Below are 25,854 nucleotides of genomic sequence, written 5' to 3' on the forward strand. Positions count from 1 at the left end.
GTAGAGTTTTATTGAGATTTAGTGCTGTGATACGGGCCGGAAAATGAGTACAATCTCGCATAGCGTTTCCGGCTTCTTGTGGTAGCACCTAGCTGCGATGCTTTAAAAGCCTTAAGAGATTTATTGCATCTGATTTTTACATTGTTGGAAAGCAACCCAAGTTCTGGTGATCCCATTCTCCCACCCAGTTGTCTGCGAAGACTACGCAGTTTTTGCATAACCCTCTTTGTACATTATCTGAGTAGAAGATCCATGGGGAAAGATGAACTCCACCTATGCTGGATCTAAAGGATTGTTTTTTTATGTGACAGTAGAATTAGCAGCCGGGGTAAATGGATGAAGCTGCAGCCTCTGCTTTGTCTCTGGATCGATTAGATGCGCACTGTTTTAGAAAAAAAAACGCAAATAAAAATATATAGTTATGTTCGATGCACTGACCACAGGTGCACCATACTTTTTTGTCTGCGCCACTCAACTTAATTGTGTATTGACCAAAGGGGATTTGTTCGCTTTGTGGGGCGTTGATGGTAGCGAAAAAGTTACTCAGACTTCTAGAGACACCACTTACATTCGCGCGTGGAATAATGCGCATTTTTCAGGAAAGGTTCTCTTTTGTTGTTAGGTGATTCCCTTAAGCCTCCGTAGTTTGGTGAGGCGCTAGTGACGTTTCGACGCTCTTGGTATTGAGGCTACAAAGAGGAAGAAGCAGTGCCACACACTGTGGCCGGTAGTTCTTCGCCATCGACAACATGATCCCAAACCTCCCATACTTTCTTTGAGCAACGCTAAAGGTACTTTTGCTTGGCTGTTTAACCATACCCTTTCCTCCTGCTACCCCAAGTAGCATACAATACATAAGCCTATAAAATTCAGACGTACACAAGTGGCCACTTGCCAACAGCTTCTAAAGCGGTAACTACATTCAAGGTTCTTGATACGTGCCCTAATATGTCTTAGTGACGCCCATTAGAGACGAAACCGTCGAAACGTAAAAGCTAAATAGAGAAAATTGAAGGAATGCTGCTGGAGAGTGCAGGAATCGAGAGAATTCGGGGCTGTGCTCAGTGGTCAGACCAGCAAATAGAGCCTCCCCACATAGCTACGAGTTCTTTCTACTGGTTCTAAATTTTTTAATAGTGGGCGGGCCTTCTGGCCAGCTCCGACCTCTCAGCCCAGCATAGCCTATTAGAGAGGGCTAGGGGAGCCAGCGCGGCCTAGGCCTTCCCAGAATAGACAAGGCCCACCATGGGTGGGCGCATAACCATAATCGACTGAAGCTCGTCTAAAAAAAGTTTAGTCCCTCACTCACTCCCAGAGTTGTGAGAAGCTCTCTGTGTGTTCGTACGTGAAGGCACAAAAAGGGTCACTAAGAAAAGAGTTTTTTCGGTTGGTTCAGCCACGCTGTCAATGCAAGATGACCGGTCAGGGATTAACAAAACAATCGGGCTATCTTTACAAATGGAGAAACCGGATCTAGAGTGTTCCAAAGCTTTAACTTTGCTCTTTAACGTTAGCCTTTTTTTACGACAAAGATGGTTAAAACGTGAAGCTTTATCCAGGCGCGATGGATTACAGTCAAAGTCTATAATTTAACTTAACAAAACTTGTTGCTGAGCTAGTTGGTACATAGTTCAAACAAAGTTAAAAAAAAAAAAAAAAAAAAAAAACGTGGCGCAAACTAGACGGGACAAGAGAGAGGCGCCTGTATCTGTGTTTCTTGTCTCTCTTGTCCCGTCTAGTTTGCGCCACGTTTTTTTTTTTTAACTTTGTTTGATCTATAATTTACCCTCCTGAATTCCAAAATCGAAACTGCCAAACACGCAGCCAAACTGAAAGCCAACGCCCACGCTACCAGCCAAAAGAAAGTGTTCAGATTCGCCGGTTGTGTGGATAAGCGCCATTAGGTAGATGTTTTTTTTTATAACTTAACAGTCTGAAGTGCAATTCCAGCAACAGGAAGCGCGTTTTTGTTTTGCTCGCCACTTCGCTGAACTTGTTATCGTCTCTTATTTCTAATACTCCCACCCTGTCACGCTTTGGTATGGCACAGTGGTTAGTTTGCGGTTTCATGGAGAAAATGTACCATGGTGTTCTATTCCCGTGATCACTCTCATTATATTTTTAGCGACACGCATTGCTAAGAGCTTGCCCTTGGGTTCATTGGTGTTTTGCTTCTGCTTCTGTATCCTTCATGTGAAAAACAAGGGTTGACGTTTGAGTTGCGGTATCGCAAATGAATTGATGATGATGATAGTTGGGTTTCATTGGTGCAAGGCCGACTATGGGCAAAGAGCGCCAAAGAAGAAGTTACTGAATTATGATGACACCGTACATACTAAAACATGTGACTAAAAGTAAAGGTGATGCTAAACAAAAGACAATGGAGATGGCTGGTGTATAGGGCCAGGGTGATTATACGTGATATGACAAGAACTGCAGAAAGTTCACCTCAGCTAAAAACTTAAAAACACGCTGACTAGAAAACATTGGTTCGTCGGCTAAAAAGTATGATGGGTGCAAAGGGATGTGTCGTCTGTATAATTCAGGGAAATGTTTGTGTCGTGTTGTGTCAAGTGCCTTGCATGTGATTAGTATGTGGACTACGGATAGGCCTTTTCCACACCTGCTACACGTGGGTCCCGAAGTTCCAGTGAGCAGGTGGGAGTGCGTCGCATGTGTGTGGCCTATCCGCAGCCTAGCCAGGGCGACTTCAGTGTAACTGTTGTGTGAGTCAGTTATGTAGCGTCCAAGTTGTGGTTTTATTATGTGTAGTTTGTTGTATGTTTGTTGACTCCAGTGTAATTGCCATGTGTTACGAAGCTGTCGTCTGATGTGTGTCTTTAGGTCGGTGTAAGGTACTGTTGTAACGTCAACCGTAGTCATGAGAGCAGCATCACCAGCCATTTGGTCGGCGGCCTCGTTGCCAGGGATTCCACAATGCCCTGGTACCCAGCATATAGTTATTTCAAGATATAAGGCATATGCAGACATTAGTACCTTGAAAAGAGCATTTATGACATAGTTTTTAGATGACCTTCCTAATGACAGTGCCCGTACAACGCTTTGAGAGTCTGTGTACACAATGGATTTGGGAATTTTATGTCTGAGGATGTGGTTTGTAACGAGTAAAATGCCATATGCTTCTGCCGTGTAAATACTGATATGAAAATTCATTGTTTTGCTTACTCTAAAATTTGGTCCATGCGCTGCACAAGATACCGTAGAACCAGTTTTCGACGCGTCGCTATAGAATTCTGCTCACCTGTACTTGTCCTGCAGGAACAGGAAGTGTTGCAGAATTGCATTCTTGGGTACCCTATTTTTTTCTACAAGAGTGAATGACAGGTCGCATAATATAGAACGAAGATGCCATGGTGCGATGAAATTATGAATGGGTGTCTTGTGCGTGTCAGAAAGGGGGACATTGAGTGCAGAAGCCTCCTCCCTAACTCTGAGAGAGAACGGTAAGGGAATAGATGGCCTGTTTAAAAAGAGCTGTAAATTTGATGTATCGTTTATGGTGGGATTAAAAGGATGGTTAGTCAGAGACACGATCTTGGATGCATTCAACAGGTCAACATACTCCCGCTGATGCCCTAGGCACCATTTGTCGCACTCGACATAAAGACTTTCAACAGGGCTAGAGTGGAATGCGCCACATGAGAGGCGAAGGCCAAGATGCAGCACTGGGTCGAGCATTTTCAGTGCTGTTTTTGTAGCAGACCCATACACGACACTGCCATAGTCGAGCCGAGACCCCACCACGGCCGTGTAAAGGCGCAGCAGGAGTTGTTTGTCGGCGCCATAAGACTGATGTGAGAGGACCTTAAGAATATTCATTGTTTTTAAGCATTTGCATTTGAGCTGTCTGATATGCGGGATGAATGTAAGCTTTTCGTCGAATAAAATGCCTAAAAACTTGCGTTCCTTGTGCACAGGAATCGACACGCTGTTAAGAGTAATGTCTGGGTATATACGGACCCCGCGCTTCCTAGAGAACACAACGCAGGAGCTTTTTACAGGATTCAATTTAAAACCATTCTTGTCTGCCCAGCCGGCAAGCTTCTTGACGCCGAGCTGGACTTGACGTTCGCAGATGGACATATTACATGATTTAAACGATATCTGCACGTCATCTACATACATGGAGTAAGAAATTGTAGGCGGCAGTGCCTTCCCAAGGGAGTTCATTTTTACTATGAAGAGAGTGCAGCTTAGAACTCCGCCTTGCGGCACGCCATTTTCTTGCACGTGTACCTTAGACAGTGCAGAACCAACTCTGACGCGAAAGGTTCTCTCCGACAAATAGCTAGCAAGGGTGTTAAACATATTACCAGAAACACCGAATGACTTCAGGTCAGTAAGGATCCCATAACGCCAAGCGGTGTCATAGGCCTTTTCTAGGTCGAAAAACACAGTTAAACAGAACTGTTTGTGAATGAAGGCATCCTTACTATATGACTCTAGTGCCACAAGTTGATCATTTGTGGATCTCCCTGTCCTGAAGCCTGCCTGGCAGCTCTCGAGAAGGCCGTTATACTCCAAAAAGTACACAAGCCTCCGGTTTATTTTCTTCTCGAGAAGCTTGCACAGGCAGCTGGTCAGGGCAATGGGTCGATAGCTAGCGGGAGAAGAAGGGTCCTTCCCTTCTTTCAAGAATGCTACAACTATGGCATCCCTCCAAGACTTTGGAATGTGCCCCAAAAGCCATATCTTGTTGAGAAGGTGAAGAAGTGTTACAAGAGTGTCTGTGTGTAAGTTCTGTATCATTGTATATGTATTGTTGTCTGGGCCTGGAGCTGAGGGTTTACACGTGCTCAGAGCACCCCGCAGCTCATGAAGCGTGAACTCCGAGTTATAAGAAGTGGCTGACGTGTCATTGTCACGTAAAGGCTTCTTTTCGGCCACGAGTTTGTGTTTCATAAAAGTGTTTGTGTAGTGTGCTGAACTGGAAACGCGTTGGAAGTGTTGTGCGAGTGTGTCAGCCTGGTCTTCGAGTGTGTCCCCTGTTGTACGGACCAGAGGCAGGCTGTGTGTTTGATGTCCCTTCAGTTTGCGTATTCGGGTCTATACTTTCCGTGTGTCTGTGTAGGAGTTAATTGATGTTATGAATGTACGCCAACTATCGCGTTTTGCCTCACGGCGCACACGTTTTCCGAACGCCTTGGCCCGTTTGAACAAGAGGAGGTTACTCGACGTGGGGTAACGACGCAGGATACCCCACGCCTTGTTCTGGGCCTCTCGCGCCCGCCTACAGTCCTCATTCCACCACGGCCTCCGCTGGTTGCGCGGGGCACCAGAGGCGTGGGGAATGGACTTTTCGGCGGCGTCGAGGATGTGCGCCGTGAGGAGTTGGGTAGCTTCTTCAACGTGTAGGTGTCCTATGGATGTGTGGTGTAGTTTGGATGTGTCTGTAAATGTATTCCAGTTAGCTCGTGCTTCATTGAACCTATTATGGGAAGATGAACTGCTTGGGCCTTTACCTATATATTTAAGTGAGGTGGGGAAGTGGTCACTGCCATATGGGTCAGTTCCCACACCCCACTCGAGATGAGGAAAGAGAACTGCGGAGCCAATAGCCAAGTCAAGACATGAGTATGTGTTGTGACCTATGTTATCGTATGTAGGCTGTTTCTTGTTGAAAAGGCATGCTCCGGAGGATGTAAGAAACCTCTCTATCGGGCGACCCCGGGCATCCGTACGAGAAGAGCCCCAAAGAGAATTGTGAGCATTAAGGTCGCCTGTTAGAATGTACGGTTCGGGCAGCTGGTCAACCAGCGCCTCGAAGTCAGAGCTCAAGAGTGTAACATCAGGAGGAATGTATATGGAGCATACCGTTATCAACCTATTAAATATTATTAAGCGTATTGCTACAGCCTCAAGGATAGTGTTTAAAGTGACAGGGTGGCATGCTAAGGATTTCCGGACGATTATGGCCACACCGCCAGAAGAGTGTGTGCAGCCATCCCTGTCTTTCCTGTATACCAGGTAACTATTCAAGAAATTTGTGTGTTTAGAATTCAAATGTGTTTCCTGAACACACATTACACTTGGCTGATTGGTATGCAGAATCTCATACACGTCGTCAAGATTATTCATAAGGCCTCTGCAGTTCCACTGAACAATATTTTCTCTTCCCATTATTTAGTGTGAGAGCTACTGGAGTGTGTATGTTTATGTGTCGTCTTTCGGGGCTGTGACTCTTGGATTGGGCTTTTTGGGCGGCCTATCTGTAGGCTTGGACGACGGAGGCCGCTCCTTGCGCTGAGTTGCAGGCAAGAACGGCACGACGTCCATCTCGTCGTCCGATGTCCTGGGTGTGCCCGAGGAACCGGGCCCCCCGAAATTGGCCCCCCTGCGGGGGCCCTTCGTTTGACCCGCCACTGCCGCTGGTGTCGGGGGCGCCAGAGGTGGCACGGGCGGTGCGGTGGCGGTGGGAGCCGGTCCGGGGCCCGTGGTGTCCATTGCACCCTCCAACGCACTGGACGATGGGGAGGCAGGAACGGGAGCGGCACCGGTCCCGACGGAAGAGGTTGCCACCACAACCGCTGCTGCCTCAGCAAGCGGCGTGGTGGCGGGTTGGGCTGCGAGAGGCAACCCAGGGGGGGGGGCGGAGAAGGGACCAGGTCAGACTCGCTGAACTGGGTCCCTGTGGCAACCAGACGCCGCTTCGCCCCCCGGCGAGCTGCGTCGGCGTACCTCCCCAGAGGGAAAGAGGCGAACCTCTTCCGCGCCTCTGGGAAGATGATGTTTTCTGTGACCTTGAGATTGAATATTTTCTTTTCTATTTGGAACTTATCGCATTTCCTGGAGTAGGCCGCATGTGGGCCCCTGCAGTTTGCACAAGTGAGGATGTCAGAATTACAGTTGTCGGTGGGGTGGTCCTGCGCGGCGCATTTCGCACATGTTGTTTTGCCGCGGCACGAGGTTGTACTGTGCCCGAACCGCTGGCACTTGAAGCAACGGCGCGGGTTCGGAATGTAAGGACGAATGGAGCATCGAATGAAGCCTGCATTTATATATTGTGGATGTGCCGAGTGGTCAAAGGTCAGGATAATGTGTTTGGTGGGGATTATCTTGTCATCCCTGCGCATCGTGATGCGTCGCACAGCTGTGACGCCCTGATCCTTTAGACCTTCGAGAAGGTCGGCATCTGTTTCCGTCAGGAGATCTGTCTCAGAAATCACACGCTGGGAGCTGTTTAGGCTCCTGTGGGGCGTGACCCTGATGTCTAGATCATGGATGCGGGTTTGTGCAAGAGTGCGGGCTTGTTGTTCAGCATTGAGTTCTACAAGGATTTCTCCGGTGCTGAGCTTTTTAGCTTGATATTTGCCACCTATGTTGCCTTGAAGAAATTTAGAGATCAAGAATACGGACATGGAAGCGACAGGTCTTGCTAAGTCAGCTGACTCAATCACAAGAAAACGAGCACAGTTATTCACGGTTGTTGACAAGACAGTTGTTGAAAGAGGTGGGAACGAAACTTCGGTGCGGCCCTTTTCGGGGGCCGATCACGTTTGGGGGGGGGGGGGGGTTTGGAAAATGCCATATGATACATTGGAAAGCAGGGAGACTGGGGTACTTTCTTCTTTGACCTTACCCTGGTAGCCAAAGTGGTCCCGGAGCTCCCTGCCTGGTAGACAGAGAGGGAGCCCATCCGCCTGAGCTTGACCTGGGCTCCGACAGCCACCGTTCGTGGTTTGTAACCCTCCACCTATAAACACATCGCCACGGTTGGATCCAGCTTATGTTTGGGGGCTCGGGGTCCGCGGTATCGCCAGTACCGTCACCAATATTGCTCAAGGTGCCACGTGCGGGGGCAAAGGAATTTAGCTATGAGCACGTACCACGCACGAATTGGCTGCGAGGCACGAGTACCTGCCATTTTCATTTCAGCATAGCGGGGCTAGTCGACCACATCTAGAAATAGGTAAAGTAGAGTGCGGCGGACATGGCTTCAGCTGCCGTTGAAATTAGGTTCTGAGACCTGAGACCTGAGACCTGAGGCCGCGGGTACCTGACGAGCGCTCAAAAGGGAGAAGAAATATGGGCGCGCATGGTCTTCTGGACGCTAGGCTAAGTGGATGTCCAAAAACGGCTTAACCGAAGACAAATTTTCAGGGGCACATTTTTTAGTGTTTTTGGGAGAATAAATACCCTCTCGTCCTGGCAACTAGTCCGCCGTATAGTACATCCCGCGGATGTAATGCGAGAAAGTAGTCAGGCAGCTGGTCGCGCGTTCGCTCCGCTGATGAGGCCCCAACTGCCCCGAGCACTAGGCGCGAGCTATGCCCGTAACTATATACCCGCGCAGCGCTGCCTATTTTGTTCATTATCATTCTCACCACATTCTCTCACTCCGCCAAGCTGGCGGGGGGTGGGAGTGTGTTGCCATTTCCCTAGTGTGTTGCCCTAGCCACGGAGTGCGCGGTCTGGTTCCCATTTCTCTGCATCATGTGTCCCGGGATCCATGCGAGGCGAGTTTTAGTACCGTTCTTGGCGAGTATGTCGACCATAGCTTGAACCTGGCGGACAGTAGGATGGTCAGAAAAAGCGTTGTTGAACTTCTCAATAGCAGTTTGTTAATCAGTGAGGATACGAAAGCGGGCAGGTAGTGGAGCAGAAACGTTGTAGGCAAGATGATGCAGTGAATGGAGTTTGCCACGCAGTTCAGCTTCAGTGGGAGACGGATAAAGTATCTATTTATTAATAGAACCATCAAATTCGGGACGTGCTCGACAATGCCACGCCAAGCCCATTCGATGTTGTTCCAGGCTGCCATCGGTAAAGATGTCAATTTCACCTTGGAGCTACAGTTCCAGGATGCGACGAAGGGCTTTTTTGCGGGGACACATCCTTGCTTTGAAAGTGCCTGGTCGGTGATGTGGTGCTGTCAGAATTGGCCTTTGCCACGGGGCAGCCGGTGCCTGACTCAGTGTTTTCGGCAACATGGTTCGATCATCCCACGCAGCGAGAGCCACTCCCTGACACGTAGGAGATCGGCGTTGTTCCTGCTGATGGGTTGCTTCAGAAAGCACGGCTTCCATACAAGGCAGAGGAGCCGCCTTTTCGAGGGCGTCGATACGGGTATGTCGCGGCAATCCAGTTATTTTTTGGAAAGTGGCCTTGTGCAGTACTGATAATTGCTTCTTGTGACTATTTTAGAAAGTATATACAGGGGCACCATAGAGAAGGCGGCGTATAGCCACCGCTCGTGCTTGGGTAATGCAAGACGATTGTGTGGCCCTTCCGTACTTATTTGACGTTCTAGAAATTGTATGAAGCATTGGCTTCCAGGTATTTTGAAGATGCTTTATCAAGCACTCTGCGCTATTGTTACTGGCCAAAGGGATACCCAGCAATCTAATTTTGCCACACATAGACCTGATTGGTATGTCCGATAGATAAATGGTATAGGGCATATCACGAGGTATCTTATGCCATCCTTGAACCACCAAGAACTGGGTGCTTTCAGGAGCCAGGTCTAGCCATAATGTCGGAAGGTTAGAAGTGACGGTGTGGGCTGCGGCCAGCAACTCAGTTATCATGTGTTCAGTTTACGTGTAGTCTGCTGCTTCGGTCCATACAGTAAGATCATCTGCATAGATCGTGAAACGTTCAGAAATGTTGTACGTGGTATGAGTTTGTCTTTATTTGGGCATTATCATCATCATGCTCAACTTAGGGGACGTCGAGCTGGGATTGGCGTTCAGCATTGATTATGACCGCCTTATGGTCTGTGAAATTTGAAGTCAAGGGCTGTTGTAGTGAATGAACCCTAAAGTTGCTGAAGATGAGGTTGATGCAGGTTTCCCAGATGGTTTTTGGCTGCTTGGAATCACGGCCCGCCGAGACTCACCAAGGCACGCCGCTGCCGACGACGAGGAAACGTCGAAGGCGCGTGAATAGTGCTGGTATCGTGCCCTCCCAGGAGGTCACAGGGAACACTGTCGCTCAAGGAGTCCTTAAAAGGGAAGCGTGCTCGCCTACGGCTGGCCCAGGAAGACACCGGCAACACTGCCGCTCCAGGAGCCATGAAAGGGTAACGCACCAGCGGCCGTTCAACAAGCCGAGCATGCGCAGTGGGAGTGTGGATGACGCAGCAACCACGACAAGGGAGGGACACAGCCCCGACCATGAGATGCTTCACATCTAATATTTACTTTTATTGGGGACGAAGACTTTAGGAATTTTATACCGTTATTATACATCTTAACGAGGAAGCCGAGCTTACGACACAAGAAGCCAGCGACAACCTTACACGCATTATCACGGAGTGTGCAGTAGAAGTCGGGGGCACTATGGCTAGACAGGATACTGGTAAACTTTCACAGGAGACGAAAGATCTAATCAGGAAACGGCAAACCATGAGAATCTCTACCGCAGCTGACAGAATAGAACTAGCAGAGCTCTCGAAGTTAATCAATAAGCGCAAGACAGCTGACATACGGAAGTATAATATGGAGAGGATCGAATACGCTTTAAAAAACGGAGGTAGCCTGAAAGCAGTAAAGAGACGTCTTGGCGTGGGGAAAAATCAGATGTATGCACTTAAGGATAAGCAAGGCAATGTCATCACAAATAGGGATAAAATAGTCACAGTGGCCGAGGAGTTCTATAGGGATCTGTACAGTAGCCGGGACATACAGGATAATGCCGAACGAGACAGTAGTTGAGAGGAGATAGACATCCCACCAGTAACAACCGAAGAAGTAAGGAAGGCTTTGAAAGAAATGAAAAAGGGCAAAGCACCTGGTGAGGATCAGATAACAGCAGACCTCTTGAAGGATGGCGGCGAAATTGTACTTGAAAAACTGGCAAACCTGTATACGCAATGCCTAATGACCGCAATGGTACCGGCATCTTGGAAGAACGCGAACATCATCCTAATCCATAAGAAAGGCGACATGAAAGACTTGAAAAACTACAGGCCGATCAGCTTGCTGTCAGTCGTCTACAAGGTATTTACCAAGGTAATTGCTAACCGAATCTCTGCAACCTTAGATTTTAGTCAACCTAAAGAACAAGCAGGGTTCCGTAAAGGTTATTCAACAATGGACCATATTCACACGATCAATCAGGTGATAGAGAAGTGCGCTGAGTATACTCAACCCCTATATATAGCCTTCATAGATTATGAGAAAGCATTTGACTCGGTCGAAACCCTAGCAGTCATTCAGGCATTACGGAACCAGGGGGTAGATGAGCATTATGTAAGAATACTAGAGGATATCTATAATGGGTCTGCAGCTACTATCATCCTCCATAAGGAGAGCAGTAAAATACCTATAAGGAAGGGTGTCAGACAAGGAGACACAATCTCTCCAATGTTATTCACAGCATGCTTACAAGAAGTATTCAGAACGTTGGATTGGGAACAGGTGGGAGTAAGGGTTAATGGAGAATACCTCAGTAACCTCAGATTTCCTGATGACGTTGCCTTGCTAAGTAACTCGGGGGACGAATTGCAAAGCATGCTTTCGCACTGGACGAACAGAGTAGAACCGTGGGCCTGAAAATTAATATGCAGAAAACTAAAGTAATGATCAATAACCTCGGGACAGCACAGCAGTTTGAGATAGATGGCGAGGCAGCGGAAGTGGTAAGCGAATATATATACTTAGGCCAAGTTGTGACCCCAGATCCCAACCATGAGGCAGAGATAATTAGAAGGATCAGAATGGGGTGGGGTGCATATGGCAGACATTATCAGATAATGAATAGCAGCCTACCATTGTCGTTGAAGAAGAAAGTGTATGACAGCTGCATCTTACCGGTACTCACCTACGGGGCAGAAACTTGGAGGCTCACTAAGAGGGTTCAACCTAAATTGAGAACGACTCAGCGGGCAATGGAGCGGAAAATGATAGGTGTAACATTAAGGGACAAGAAGAGAGCGGAGTGGGTCAGGGAGCAAACTGGTGTTAAAGACATATTAGTAGAAATTAAGAAGAAGAAATGGACTTGGGCAGGGCATGTAATGCGAAGGCAAGATAACCGCTGGTCATTAAGGGTAACAGAGTGGATCCCTAGAGAAGGCAAGCGCTGCAGGGGGCGGCAGAAAGTTAGATGGGCAGATGAGATCAAGAAGTTTGCGGGGATAAATTGGTCACAGTTGGCACAGGACCGAGGTAATTGGAGAATAATGGGAGAGGCCTTTGCCCTGCAGTGGGCGTAGACAGGCTGGTGATGATGATGAGGATGATGATGATGATTATACATCTATCTTTTTACCAACTCACGGTTTCGTTTTCTTTGAAAGTGAAAGTTTATTTCATAGGAGGAGGAGGAGGAATGCCTTTAATGAATGAAGAGAAGTCAGCCTGGCAGCGAGCTTGGCTTGCACTCCACAAAAAAGCAATACAAACATATTCATATACAATATCCTACGCAAGGACGTCCACTAATGAACCCGATTGAGCTTACAGCAAGTGGCGTTTGAAAGCGATTGAAGCTACTAGAAAAATCAAAAGCAACTGACCAAGATGGAATTTCTTCAAATTTTTGGGACGCTGTGCTGACAAAGTATAATTCTAAAAGCACATAATTTATGCGTATGCGTATGCGTAGCACATAATTTATGACCGGAAAACTGCTTAGGTCCTTCAAATTCATTAGGGGGGAACAAAAAATGAAAACCATAGGCCACTTTGCTTAACTTCAGTAGTGTGCAAGGTAATAAAACATATTTTCTATAGCGGAAAAATTACACACTTCGACCAAAAAAATCTTAAAAAATACCCAGCAAAGGTTCTGGAAGGGGTTCGCAGGCACTGCGCAACTTGTTATATTTTACTGTGATCCCGCATCAGGTATTGGCTGAAAGGGACAAACCGACTGCATTTATTTTTATTTTCGTGAAGCATTCGATGTGGTAATAATTTTTTATTTCAGCCTATGTTTGAGCCTTTAGCACTCAGTTCGAAATTCGATAGCATCCACGCCGTTTTAAAGGGCAAAAACTAAAGGTAGGAAAGAAAGAAATGAAGAGAAAAGGAAAGGTGTTTGCTTAATTTACTAGTTCTTGTATATGGCGGTTTATGCTACACGCACTGGTTTCAAACTGCTGAGGCAATGAAAAGAAGTGTATAGAAATTTTACTTGTTTGGCAGTTACTACTGGGGCTGCGATCGCACTTCCCAGGAAGCAAATAGATCATAAATGTAAAAAATGTTCAAATCTGTTAGCAAACGGAAGGAATTTAGATGCGAAAGAGGTTAATAGCTTTTCTCTCATTTTAGAGCAGAGTACTAAGTTCATTTATAGTGGCTGAATGAAGCTGACGTTAAACATAACGCCATCCATGTTCATTGCAAGACTCGAATCCATGAAAGCAAAGCCAATAGTGTTGTCCGGAATGTTACAATGCCCCCCTATGACATGGTGCTGATGCTTCAAAATGCCATTCCAGATTGCATAAGCATATCCAAGTAACGCCGATACCGATGCACAAGAATTATCGAGTCATATTTATTTCTTTGCAACAAGCTTAAGTTACTAAATATAGATCCCGTTGTGCCTAAGTGGATTGCGTATTATCTATCAGCGTTGACAGTGTCATGTTAAACGGCAAAAGCTCCGAATACGTGAATGTAAATTTCGGAGCTTCATTGGGCTCAGCATTGGGAACAATTTTTTAGTTTTTAATAAGAATATATCAGTAGGTATTTCGTCACCTGTATGGCTGTTTGCAGACGCTTGCGTCGTCTACAGACAAATAAGTGAGAGTAACGTGACCCAACTCAAAATCGACTTGGAAAGGGTTCAGCATTTGTGCTCTACGTGAAAAATTTATTCAGTTATCAGAAAGTATGGTGACGCTATTTTACAAGGAGACAGAAACCAATGGAGACTCAGTACCTCTTTAAAAAGAGCCTGTAAAAAAGCTGCAAGATATAAATAACTAGTTAGGTGTTGTCATCGGATTTGTCGTGAAAAACGCATATTGCGATGTGGTGGGGAGAGCTGAAGGCGTGCTGTGGTTCAACGGAATTGAAATACTTCGGATCCCAAAACAGACGACGGCCTACTTGAGACGTGTTCGAGCTATTCTAGACTATGCCTGTTATGTATCGGATCCCTCGCAAGTCACACTGATGGATAAACTAGCGAATATTCAAAAGCCGGTTGGTTGGGTTCGTCTTGGTACGGTATAGGATGGGCGTAGTTGCACAGAAATTGAAAAAGAACTGCCCAGCAAACCACGTTACGTCGTGCATATATCCCGGAGACGTCAGCAATCGACATTGCAGATATCCAGGAAACGTACCGTTGGGGTCACAGTTACATACATTCAACGTTCGTACAACTGCAAAAAACCCATCCAAATCACACGAAGGAATACGTACAATAGACGTCTCAGGGTACTTTTATATGCGGTTTACGGGACGTTACCTTAGTGGTACGTCTTATGCATATTGTAGTGGTACGCATGCAAGACGTATATAGATGTCTGTTCTACGTTGGTTTTCTGTCTTTGGCACAAGCATTAGTTTTTATATTCATGACTTGTGTGCGTTAGTATGATATTGTTGAGATGAACCTGTATGCCTGAAATTTACATTCTTTATACATTATTTGGAAGTTTGGCCAGCCCCCTTTCCAAGGTTGCCTACTAGTTGTGGGCATTTATACTTCAAATACATGTCTTACTAGCTATTCAGCACTGTTTGCTGTTACTTGTCACCTGGTTTCTAGATTAATGTGTTTCCACTTTTGAAGTGCTGCATACTGCATGAAGTCTCATATGTGAAGTGCCGAGCTGACCACACTATCGCAGAAGCACACGAAGCCCAGCTCTAAACAAAAAATGTCGCATCGAAAACAAGAGGCAGTAAGTAACAGCAAACCAGCCCTGATCAGCACAAGCGCCCTGGACACTAAGGCAACCACAGTAGCATCATCGAATTGTACCATACAGCACGGCTGTACAGGCCTTCTGCAAATAAACTATTACAGAAACAATTCAAAAATTAAACTAATTAAAATGACAGTCTCCCATCCTATCTGGAAGTACCTGCAGCTGGGTAGTAAGAACGCTTTCAAAGTACACATAAAACACAAGAGAGTTCAGGTAAAACAGTTTATATTGAATCCCAAATTATGTAACGTGCTTTCGCAACACGAACACATTAATTTTCATTCCTATCTGCCCTGACCCACAGGGTCCACGTTGTACAATTACAAGAATAGTACAAATATTCAGGACTATAAATAAGTCACACACAGCAGAAAGGTTGACAAAAATTAGGAAGAAAAGCAAACATGTAAACACAGGGTACAAGCACAAGATAGTTATGCAACTCGAAATATCGCACATTAAAATATTTGGGTGAAAAACAACGCAAGAAAAGTGTGAAAACGAAGAAATGATTGAATGGTGGTTATAAAAACACATCACATTTACTAAACTAAATAGTTCACATGTAGTGAAACGTTTGTGGAACAATAAAACAAAAGCACCTAGGAAACACAGAAGTGGTGTTGAGTGGTGGTTGTGAGTGCCATACGAATTTAAGCTACTTTAAACAAACCAACATCTAGGGAAATGGTTATGATCTATAGAAAGTTGTGTATAAAGAAATGACTGCACGGCGGTTACAAGAGCAGTAGAAATTTACGTGATGAAATGATTCACACTTAGTGAAATGGCAGGACAACAATAAAACAACAAAATACTTTAAAAACAGCTTATTGAATTCCGGTTAGGAAAACAAAAAGTTACACTATTTCAATATTTCACACAAAGTGATATGATTTGGGAACAAACAAAACAACGGGGAACACGGAAATGATTGATATTAGTTACAAGAAGACAGATTTACATGACTACATGATTCACACCAAGTGATACGCTCAAAGAACAATAACACAAAATAAAAACGCATGGAAGCACAGAAATGATTCAATGGTGGTTCAATGGTGCATGCCTCCATCATCAGTTATGGTAGGGATTCTTGAACAGTTAGCGTTCTTAGTTGTGGTGCCAGAAACTGCCCAAATAGTTGCAGATCAGATTGGTTGGAAAGTGAGTAAAAATTTCAAGGTCTAAAGGCTGAAAGAAATTTAATACCTTTTCCAGCAATAAAAACTAAGAAGCCGCAGGTTGTCGACAAAGCTGATATTTGCACAGGTTGTGACTGACAATACAAATCTGGGCCCATACATTGTCTGGTGAAAGAATTTGGTGTCTCTAACAACACAAAGATATCTAGTTACACACAATGCAGGATGTCACTCGCAGGTGGAAAAAACCGTGCTTCTCTTTTTCCCAAAACAGGAGAACTCCTGCACCAAGTTGACTGTCATCAGTAGTTTGAGCACGCGCCTTGTGCAGACTGTTGCAGTAGCACCTCCCTTGCAAGCCAGTTCTTCAATCTAGGCATGGGTACAGGAAAATCTGTGTTGTTAATACAGCTTTTTAAGACTGGTTTAATACAGGATGGCCGCCTATCATTATCCCTGAAAAAGACAGTGTGTGAACGCTGCATCTTACCGGTACTCACCTACGGGGCAGAAACTTCCAGGCTCACTAAAAAGGTCTAACTTAAATTAGGGACGACTTAGCAGGCTATAGAACGCTAGAAGATGGGTGTAACATAAAGGGACAGGAAGATACTGGAGTGGACATAATTTAATGTCAGCATTGGCACTACTAAGGCAACCTTAACACCAACTATGACAGCTAATTTGAGGTACCACTATATATAAGATCTATATTTCGTGAATGGGGACCCTGAGGACATTTTAGCCAAGCTACAGGTCCCATCTAAACTTGCAAAATATTTTTCTGTGTCTCTCCTAACTGCTTGGTGGATTGAAGTGACAGTATATACACGGATGAAGCCATTTCCCCAAAATGTGGCAAAAGGAAACATGCACAAAGCCGGACATCATCACTGACGTGGAAGTATAGTTCCTGCAGCAGATTGAGAGGTGGGCTAGTTCGTACATATGCACAACTAAACCTTTAAAAAGCACATCACTGAAAAACTCGTCATGTCCTGTTCGCTTGTCCTGCCAGGCTTACATTTTTAGTTGAAGTATACGTTGTACAGCAGTATGCATCAAATTAGTGCAAGAGCTGTTTACAGCACAATCACATTCACACATAGTCTAAGTTGCATCAATCAGCAGCCTGCAACATGTAAGTTATTAGCAAACGACAGGCCAGACACCAGAATCATACTCTGCCTTAAACCTGCGAAATCCCAAATGCTGTGCTACTGTGATCACGAAGGTGTGTTACACACTAAATTCACTAAGCTGAAAATTCCATGAGTGACAAAAATTTAACAGCCATTTTTGAATATTTTTACTCGGTTCTGAATCGTTAATTTACGTTTGCGATGCTGCAGTAAAAGTACGAAGCACAACCAGCGCTGCTCATACTACTGTACCAGTTACGACATGCGTGTAGTTGTAACGTTACAAATAAATTCGGGTTGCATACACGTTGTTCAGTCCAACATTTCACGACCAAACTGAGCGTTCGAAAAGATGGAACACTCAATCGAAATGCGAAAAAAGCATCCAGATGGCATTTTAATCTAATTCTGTACTCTCGAAATTCACTCGACTTATTATTTCATTTTAATGCTACAGGCACGGCAATCATTCAATTTATTGTGCACGTTTTTTAACCGAAAACTATTATGACGAAAAAAAAAAACGGCATCTCCCGAAACAAAACCAAAAGCAATATCACGCTAAAACTACACGATGTGCGTGTAACGTAAACACGCTTATATTCGCGCACGAACTTATATTCGCACTCTCCGGCTTCCCTTATTTCATTTCATATCAAAACATTCGCCTAGCAAAGCAGGACAGAACACAAACACTTCACCAAACACAGGGCTAGAAATTGCGGGAGAATTGCTTCTGTTTACAAACGCACAGCCAGGTACAAAGGTCTACCGACCAATCTCCGCAACGCACAAAGCGAGTCCTTCAAATCGTTAGGGCTAACCACTTACGTGTACCGATGTTCGAGAGCAACTCTGCTACGTTAAATACTTATGACAAGAAAACAAGGTTCACTAGTACTCACTTACCTCCACTACTTGGAAGTATTTCTTCGTCCGGTAGATAAATCCATGGTAGTCAAATCACCGAAATAACGAAGTTGAAGGCGTGCACACCTGTGCCGTCACCGGCCTGTAGCAGGCGTATCGATACGGAGTGCAGTTAATAAACTGACGAACAATCGGACCTGCCGCGCAGCGACTTCCTGTCTCGAGTTCGTCCGAGGGAAAAACTAGTTCCTGAAAGACAGCCACCTTGATAAAACGCGTTGCGAAATAGATGCCCGAGTTATCGGTAAATACAGATAATAATTGCCACTTATATACAAGAAAAGCTTGAGCGTGGGTATTTTTAAAGAAAAGAGTAATTGTAAAGATAATCTATATTACAGAATTTAAGGCAATTTCAGTGTCTGCGGTGGCAATACAGCTTCCGTGGGGTTGTTTGCGCCGTAATTTTACGGTTTGTTCTGAGGCCGCAACCACTTCCAACGTATTTTCCGCGCTTTCACGCGCCGACATCACCCAGCGTTGACGGCGTCGGCAAAATGCACGGCGACGTAAGCTGACGCGGGAGGAGGAGGAGGAGGAGAAAACTTTACTGAGCAGGTAGATCGAGCTTCGAAGTGGGCGGGGTCCCCAGTCCAAAACTCCATTGGTGCGGCCTGCCGTCTTCGCCCTTTCAGCGAGTCAAAGCTGCTTACTTAGGTCCGAGCTGACAAGTTCTCTCTCCCATTGCTCCTATGTAGCTAGGCCGATGTCTATGCTGCTCGCCAGATATCAGCGTCGACGCAGCGCCAGAAAGCATGCGAAAGCAGGCGACATTGTCCGTATTCTATGCCTATCTCGTGGTTTGGGGTCATTACGTTCGCACAAAACAATCATTTTTTTTAACGTGCGGTAATTTGGTGCCTTGAGGCAAATTACAAGCAATTTTTTTCGAAAGTGCGCATTCCTCCTTGGTTAGCTTGGCTTTCATCGGGGAGATCGGGGTTTGGGAGAGTTTTTCGCGAGTAAAATACGGGAGCTCTGGCTACATCACTTGTAGTGTTAGCATGATGTGCTTGTCTGCAAGATCGGTGCGTAACGAACAGAGTTTATCAACGCCAGAAATCTAGCGGTGCATGCAATTTCATTCGCGGCTACCGTAGCTTGCATAGGGGGAACGATGAAGCACAATAGCTTTTCTTGGCTTACATAAGGGAGCTTTGGTTACATCACTTGCAGTATTAGCCTCGCCTCCAAGATCGGTGCGGAAGAAACAGGCGTTAGCACTGCTGAAATTTGTCAAATATGACCGAAATGAATCACCCCACAATATGCGTTGGCAGGCTCTGTTAGGTTACGGAATTCTTGGGTCCACGCATTATTTTCCAGCGTGGTCGAGTGTATTGGGGCTTAGGCGCTGGTGTTGTGTTTTGAAAGTGTATGGTTCGAATCTTGGCAAAACCTGACGGATTTACTTTTAGTTTTTTTTTTTCGAATGAGGGTGTCATCGACTTTTTTCCTCAAGGCAAAAAAAGGCAGAGTACCTTGCAGTTTAACCTACAAGTGACATTTGACGGTAACCTCAGTATCAAGGCCGCCCCAAAATTTGTTTTGCTCACACATTGAATTTATGAAGCTGCAGTCGGTACGTAACATCAAGGTTAAATCAAGTACCAAGTAAAGTTGTGCTAATTGCATCTTCGTTCATCATCCTATCTTATTTTGTTCTGATTTGACAAAAATGACCCCCGTCCCCCCGCCCACCTACCCCACCAAAAAAAACCTTACAAGGCTCGTTGGCAACGTCGCTTGTAAACGAATTCTGCACTAAGTCCATGCCTCTTTTCGTGAGGTTCGGTATTGGGCTACTGTTTTGAAGGTCAAAGATTCAAAGCAATAGTGCTGGATTACAATACTTGCACAAAACCCCTCGGTACAAAACCCTTACAAAGCACATACGAAACCCCTCGGTAACATCAATACAGTACGCCTGCGGAGAGTTTGAAAATAAAGTATAGGAGCTATAGCTAAAATAAATGTAACGGCGATAAACATGTTCGAAGAAAAAAACGGACATACCAGCAACGTCTGAACAACGTCAGCAAAATATACCTAAATTCCGTCCCCAAATGAAGCAGCAGCAACATCGAGAGTACGTCTTTAGCAAAGTTGAAAGAACGTCCGACATTAAGGTACCAGCAGCGTTATCTCAACATCCAAAAATTTTCATTAAATATTGCACGTTGTACGGATGTCTAATAGAGATACTGCTGGGACATAGACGTTCGGATCTTTTTGGGACGCCGCAGAGATGTTAGTGGTATGCTGGGTGGGATGAGAACTGCTTTCCTCGAAACGGAAAAAATTCCGGTTAGAGTTTTACATATATTCCGTGATAAACCAGGAGTAACAAAAATATATATTTAAGGAATCTCGTCGCCGTTTATTTAAAGCTGACCAATTTACAAAATAGCGGAATTGCGTACAAGGATGTACTGATTTGCTATACTTTTTTTTGTTAGAAGTATTAAACACGGTAACAAGCGGTCTCAAGCCGAAATGTGCGTAATAATGATTTGTGTACGTCCATGCGGTGACCTCTGCTGTAGCTCTTTCGTGAAATACGGGTAATCTCTGATAAAGAGAGAATAGTTCCTTGCGACTTCCTGACGGTGGAAGTTGCGTAGGCATAACCGCACTAACAGTCTGTAGAGCACTGTGCGAGCCCGGCGACGCTTGAAATGGCACTCGAATTGATGTGTACTTCGGTACGTGCTGTAGAGCCTAAAAGCCTACGTCAAAAGATGATTCAGTTGGCGGAAAGCTATGTCACACTACGAACTCAACATTTTGCTTCAGGATAAAGGTCAATGGTTAAGCCACGTCATCAAATACTGTTATAACATAGCGAAGCTACGTGCAGATTCCTAAAAAGCTGCCGAGCCTCTTACCCGAAAATAGTTTTTAAACAGGTAACGGTCTCGCTTCCTGTGGTTCTGATCTGATTTCCTCTTGGTCGACGCCTCCTATAACAAAGAATGGTCGCCTTTTGAAGAGAGATTGTTTTATTTACCAATTACCCCTCCTACTATAGGCAGTCCAGGAAAATGAGAAACGGCATATTGGTACGGAAATTATACTGCTGAAGATCCCGGTACTGTATTGGTAACACATACGTGCTACCTTTACATTCGCCGAAAAATGATGTTGATCAAAAGCTGAAAGTTGGAAGGAAGATTCCAGAATGGAAATGGCATTGCGTAGAATTTACAAAAATTATTAGGGTTACACTGGGAAACGTTTTCGGAAATATGGGTTTGTAGGCATTTTCAAAGTCAACTGAAAAGAAATGTTGTGAATGAAGACATTTTTTTATTCCTGTATATGGGGAAGACTACAGAACTCGGTTTTGTCCTCACAACGACTCGCCAGAAGTCAATGCAAAGGCGGTATGACCCATTTTTTTCACAAAGATAATGGGTGACGCCCAAGTATTTTGCGTTCTTGAAGGACTTCGTTCTAAAACCTCTCATTTATTTCCTGATTTCTTGCGTCGCGCTCAGATGAAGAAATGTTACACGAGTTTTCTACCATTTGACGCATTGCTCCCATCTGTGGGGACAGTGGGGGCCTGGTTTCTGTAATTGATGGGCAACGTCACTGATGGGAGAAGTCGAAGTTATGTAAAAATCTCGAAATGCGGCAATGTTTGGCAGGTAGAACGCATAATTAATCAATCTGAAATTTAGATGTGTGGCCCGGCAACCATAACACGAAGGATCCATAGCTTCTGCGAGGAGAGAAACTGGGGAGGGAATATGCTTACATTTTTTATGCAACTTCGGGTCTACGTAGTAGCACAATGTATTCATTGCAGTATTTCGCTGTTAAAAATGCCGATTGCCCTTGTTTAACAAAACAACGAAACAAGGTGCCAAAACGGTGTCCCGCAATTCTTAGTGATTGCATCTGCAAAAGCTTCAATGTCATCACTGGTGGCTTCAGTGCAATAAAAGGAAACATAGTATACACTGTTGCAAACACGTCATTGTTTTGAGTACGCGGAAGGCGTGGTCCTAACGAGCAGTACTGGGCAAGGCAGTATTGTATATTTAATTAGAAAGAAATTTCGCTGCTTCCGCAGTGCAGTGTAGCACCACTTTTTTTAAATCTCTAGGGCCAGAATATTATACTGCGTAGAACGCGAGGACACAGAGAACTTAGTCGTAAACGATTGACCGTCCAACGGTGCTTCTCACAGGACAGAAGCCAAGTTGACAAAGAGAAGCATCAATGACACAGCAAAAAGTTGTGAAAGTTTCTTATATAGCCATCACTTTACGACAAACACCCGAATAGAAAGCGAATTTCATCACATAATTTGTTTCTTAACCATAACCTATATATACTCATTACTGCCATTAGGTCAATTAAAACATACTTTGCTTCGAAACATAACTACGAGTAAGCTTACTTCTGTTTGATGCTGTCCGGTAACACAAGAGGCAGCTTGCACAATGGTTGTCCGGCGTTCTTACCCCTGTTGGCAGTGCGCGCTAGTTTGCCGTGGGGGGTGACTGACACCATGGTGAGGGTGAACACCGCTTGAATCCGGGAGGTCCAAAGCCGGTGAAACACAGTGCTGTGGTAGTCTATCCCCCGAAAACAGGGTCTTCGCAGCGAAAATAAAAAAGTTCTGGGAAACGCGCATTCAGCATATTGGGTGTTTCTGCCCATGTCCACTTAAGCACTCATCGTAGACATCGCTGAAACGTCTGAAAGGCTTGGCACAAGGACGATACTACTCAATGTCAGTTCTGCCGCCTTTTGTGCGGCGTATGGTGGGTTGGATCTGTCGGCATAGTCAGTGGGTGGAGTGATGTAAATGCTTGGTGCCGTAGTTACATTAGCAAAACCACCAAATCTGCTGTCATGCCGCGAACCTCCACTGCCTTAAGTACACGGCTTGGCTGTTAGGTGTGCAAGGAGGACACCAATTTATCTGCGCCTAAACTGCGCCTAAACATGATTTCTGCGATCGTTTCGTAGATGGTGGACATGACGGCATTCATTTCCGCATTATAAATACAGGAAGGCAAACTTCATTCTGCAGGAATATCGTTTGTAGTAGCGTTTTTAATATTGAAACCGCAAAACCATATAACGTTCAACCAAAATTAAGAAAACAAGCCTTTAAACGGTGTTGCAAAAGAGTTGACATATTCAAGATAAGCTGTGTAATTATTGTTACTTGTTTTGTGCCTGAACGTGGAGGGATTGTAAAAAAACTCTGCGCAATTTATTTGCCCTTTTTTCATCAAAGCGGAGCCCTGCCCAGATCGCGATAAAAGCACTGCTTCTGTGCAAATTTCTTCCATTCTTACAGAAAAAGACAATGGTCGTTTTCGGCGACAGAGAGAGATAAAGAAACTACTAAAATGCCTGCAGAGCGGCTAGCCTACCCTTCATGGTGTCCGTCACCGCGACGTGGCCTGGACGTCTTCGCGACTACGTCCTGAGGGCTGCTTCCTGGTCCACCCATGGGACCAAGGAGGCCTCCGCTCCCCTCCACCGCACCGGGCGCTCTCCTCCACCGATCGCTGCCACTCGAGCGCCACCGCAAACGGCTGCAAAGCCTGGAGTTGTATTCCGTAGTGATAGCTCCATGTTGCAGCCTCCAGCTGCAGTGGGATTGTTGTCTTCTTGTTTGCCTCACGCGGGTTGACCTCACAGTTCCACAGGATGTCAGCTGCCTAGGTCGCTCCTTCGCGCACAACCTACACACGTCACTCTCATACACACTGGGGGAAATGTACTTCGCAAGCCTCGGGGTGATCAGCGATCGAGTCCGCAGATGTTGTTAAAGCACTGCCTCCACATGGGTGAGTCCTGGGTGCGGGGGTGGCATAGGTTTCCTATTCAGTCGATACGATTTCACGATATCGTTGCAGTTGTTCATTGTATCCTTGCTGATGTCGAACCGTCTCCCCTCCGGGATGATGCGGATTGCTGCCGCGTGGTGGGCGAGTACTCTGCCTGCTTTTCGGTGTGCTTTTCTTCGTTTAGGAAAGGCTAAACCAGCTGACCGAAACGTCTATACCGTGGCTTTTTAAATGCGCCAGAGGACACGATTCTATTACTTCGGTCATCCTCATTTAGCGGTATCATCTTTTTTTTTAAATAATTAATGTGAAAATACGAAATACAATCTTCAATAAAGTGTCACAATGACTTTATTTCGGCGTTAGATTGGCTTTCGTCCAGTAAAACGACGCTTCGCGATACCTTTTTTATTAATATTTTTAGATGATAAGGGGGAAAGTCGGAAAGATCGGGGCATAAGCTACAAGCTGCATGCTGCCAGATGGCTCAGAAAGAACAAAAGCTAAACACTACTGTCGGAAGTGCTGACAGGCAACAAAAGTAAACAGAACAGACAATACTTGTGCACAAGCAGGTTTGCTGCCCTGCATAAGCTCAGCTTCCCGCTTTGCGACGTTAGCTCGAGGAGTTCACTTCCGGTTGCTGAGCGGAGCAGAAGGCATATTGTCAGATCTCAGCTACGCGATGCAGTGGCCGTTTTGGAACGGTAAGATACCGTCACGTAACCTCGCTTGGGTATCATTTCGCTATGTTTCGCGAAGACCCAGGTGCTCACTTGTATCCTCTTCAGCATTTCAGGACGCCGTTCGACGATACGGGGATGTAGAAGTTGGTGCATATCAAATTGGTGCATATCATTGGTGCATTGCATTGGTGCATATCAAATTGGCCATGTTTAGCTAGTGTCTTTGTATGCAAGAAGAAAACGATGCCGTGGCAGGTAAATCAAAATTAGAAGGAAAACGCCGGTACTGCGCCTTTATCAACCCGAAGAAACAAGATGTGACCATGGAAATGCACTGAGTGACATTTTTAATTCCGAAAGACGCTTTCTCTGAGGCACTTCATGAGTCTAGAAAAGTAAAGGTAGTACTGCAAGAGAGCGTTAATTCATCAACGGGATTCGGGCAAGCAAACTGATGATGATGATTATTGCATTTTTATGGCACAAGGCCGACTGTGGGCAAAGAGCGCCAAAGAATGGCTAGTTTCAGTAAAAAAAAACGAAGTAAAACACAAGGTAATGAAGATGACTGGTGCAAAGAGCCAGGTTGCCATGATGCATGGGAAGAGCAGATATGTAAAAACTTGAAATCAGTGAGAAACCTAAAAACACGATTGATGGAAAACATAAGCTAGTCTCCTAAAAATTATTTTAGGTGAAACGAGATGTGTTTTCTGTATAGTTGTGGAAAGTGTTGGCGTCGTGTTGTGTGAAGTGCCTTGCATTGGATGAGCAGGACGATTACGGATATTGCTCTCCACACCAGCTTCACATGCATCTTGCCGATCCAGTGAGCAGGTGGGAAATGGTTACGTGTGTGTGCCCCATCCGTAACTTTGCTAAGGTCAATTCGGTGTGTTTCCTGTGTGGGTTAGTTGTGGATCGTCCCAAGTGTGGCTTTATTACATGTAGTTTGTTGTCTGATTTCACTCCAATGTGTTTGCCATGTTTTACATAGGTGGGTTTGTTACTGGGCTAATTGGTTCATTGCATTAAAATTAAACAGCGCAGGGACTGGACTGGGCAAAACAAGCAGCGCCCGTGTTTGTCGCCTCTGCTCTTAGTCCCGTCCCTGCGCTGTTCAATTTCATGTTTTACATAAGCGTTGTCTGATGAGTGGCTTGAGGTCAATTTAGAATACTGTTGCCATGTCTTGAGTGTCTCTGGGTTCAGTAGAAGCGGATTTTTCTTCAGCCAACTCATTGCCAGCGATTCCAGCGTGGCCTGGAACCC

Source organism: Haemaphysalis longicornis, unplaced genomic scaffold (genome assembly GCF_048455015.1).
Source record: "Haemaphysalis longicornis isolate Haplotype H1 unplaced genomic scaffold, Haemaphysalis longicornis Haplotype H1 scaffold_8, whole genome shotgun sequence".
Lineage (NCBI taxonomy): Eukaryota > Metazoa > Arthropoda > Arachnida > Ixodida > Ixodidae > Haemaphysalis > Haemaphysalis longicornis.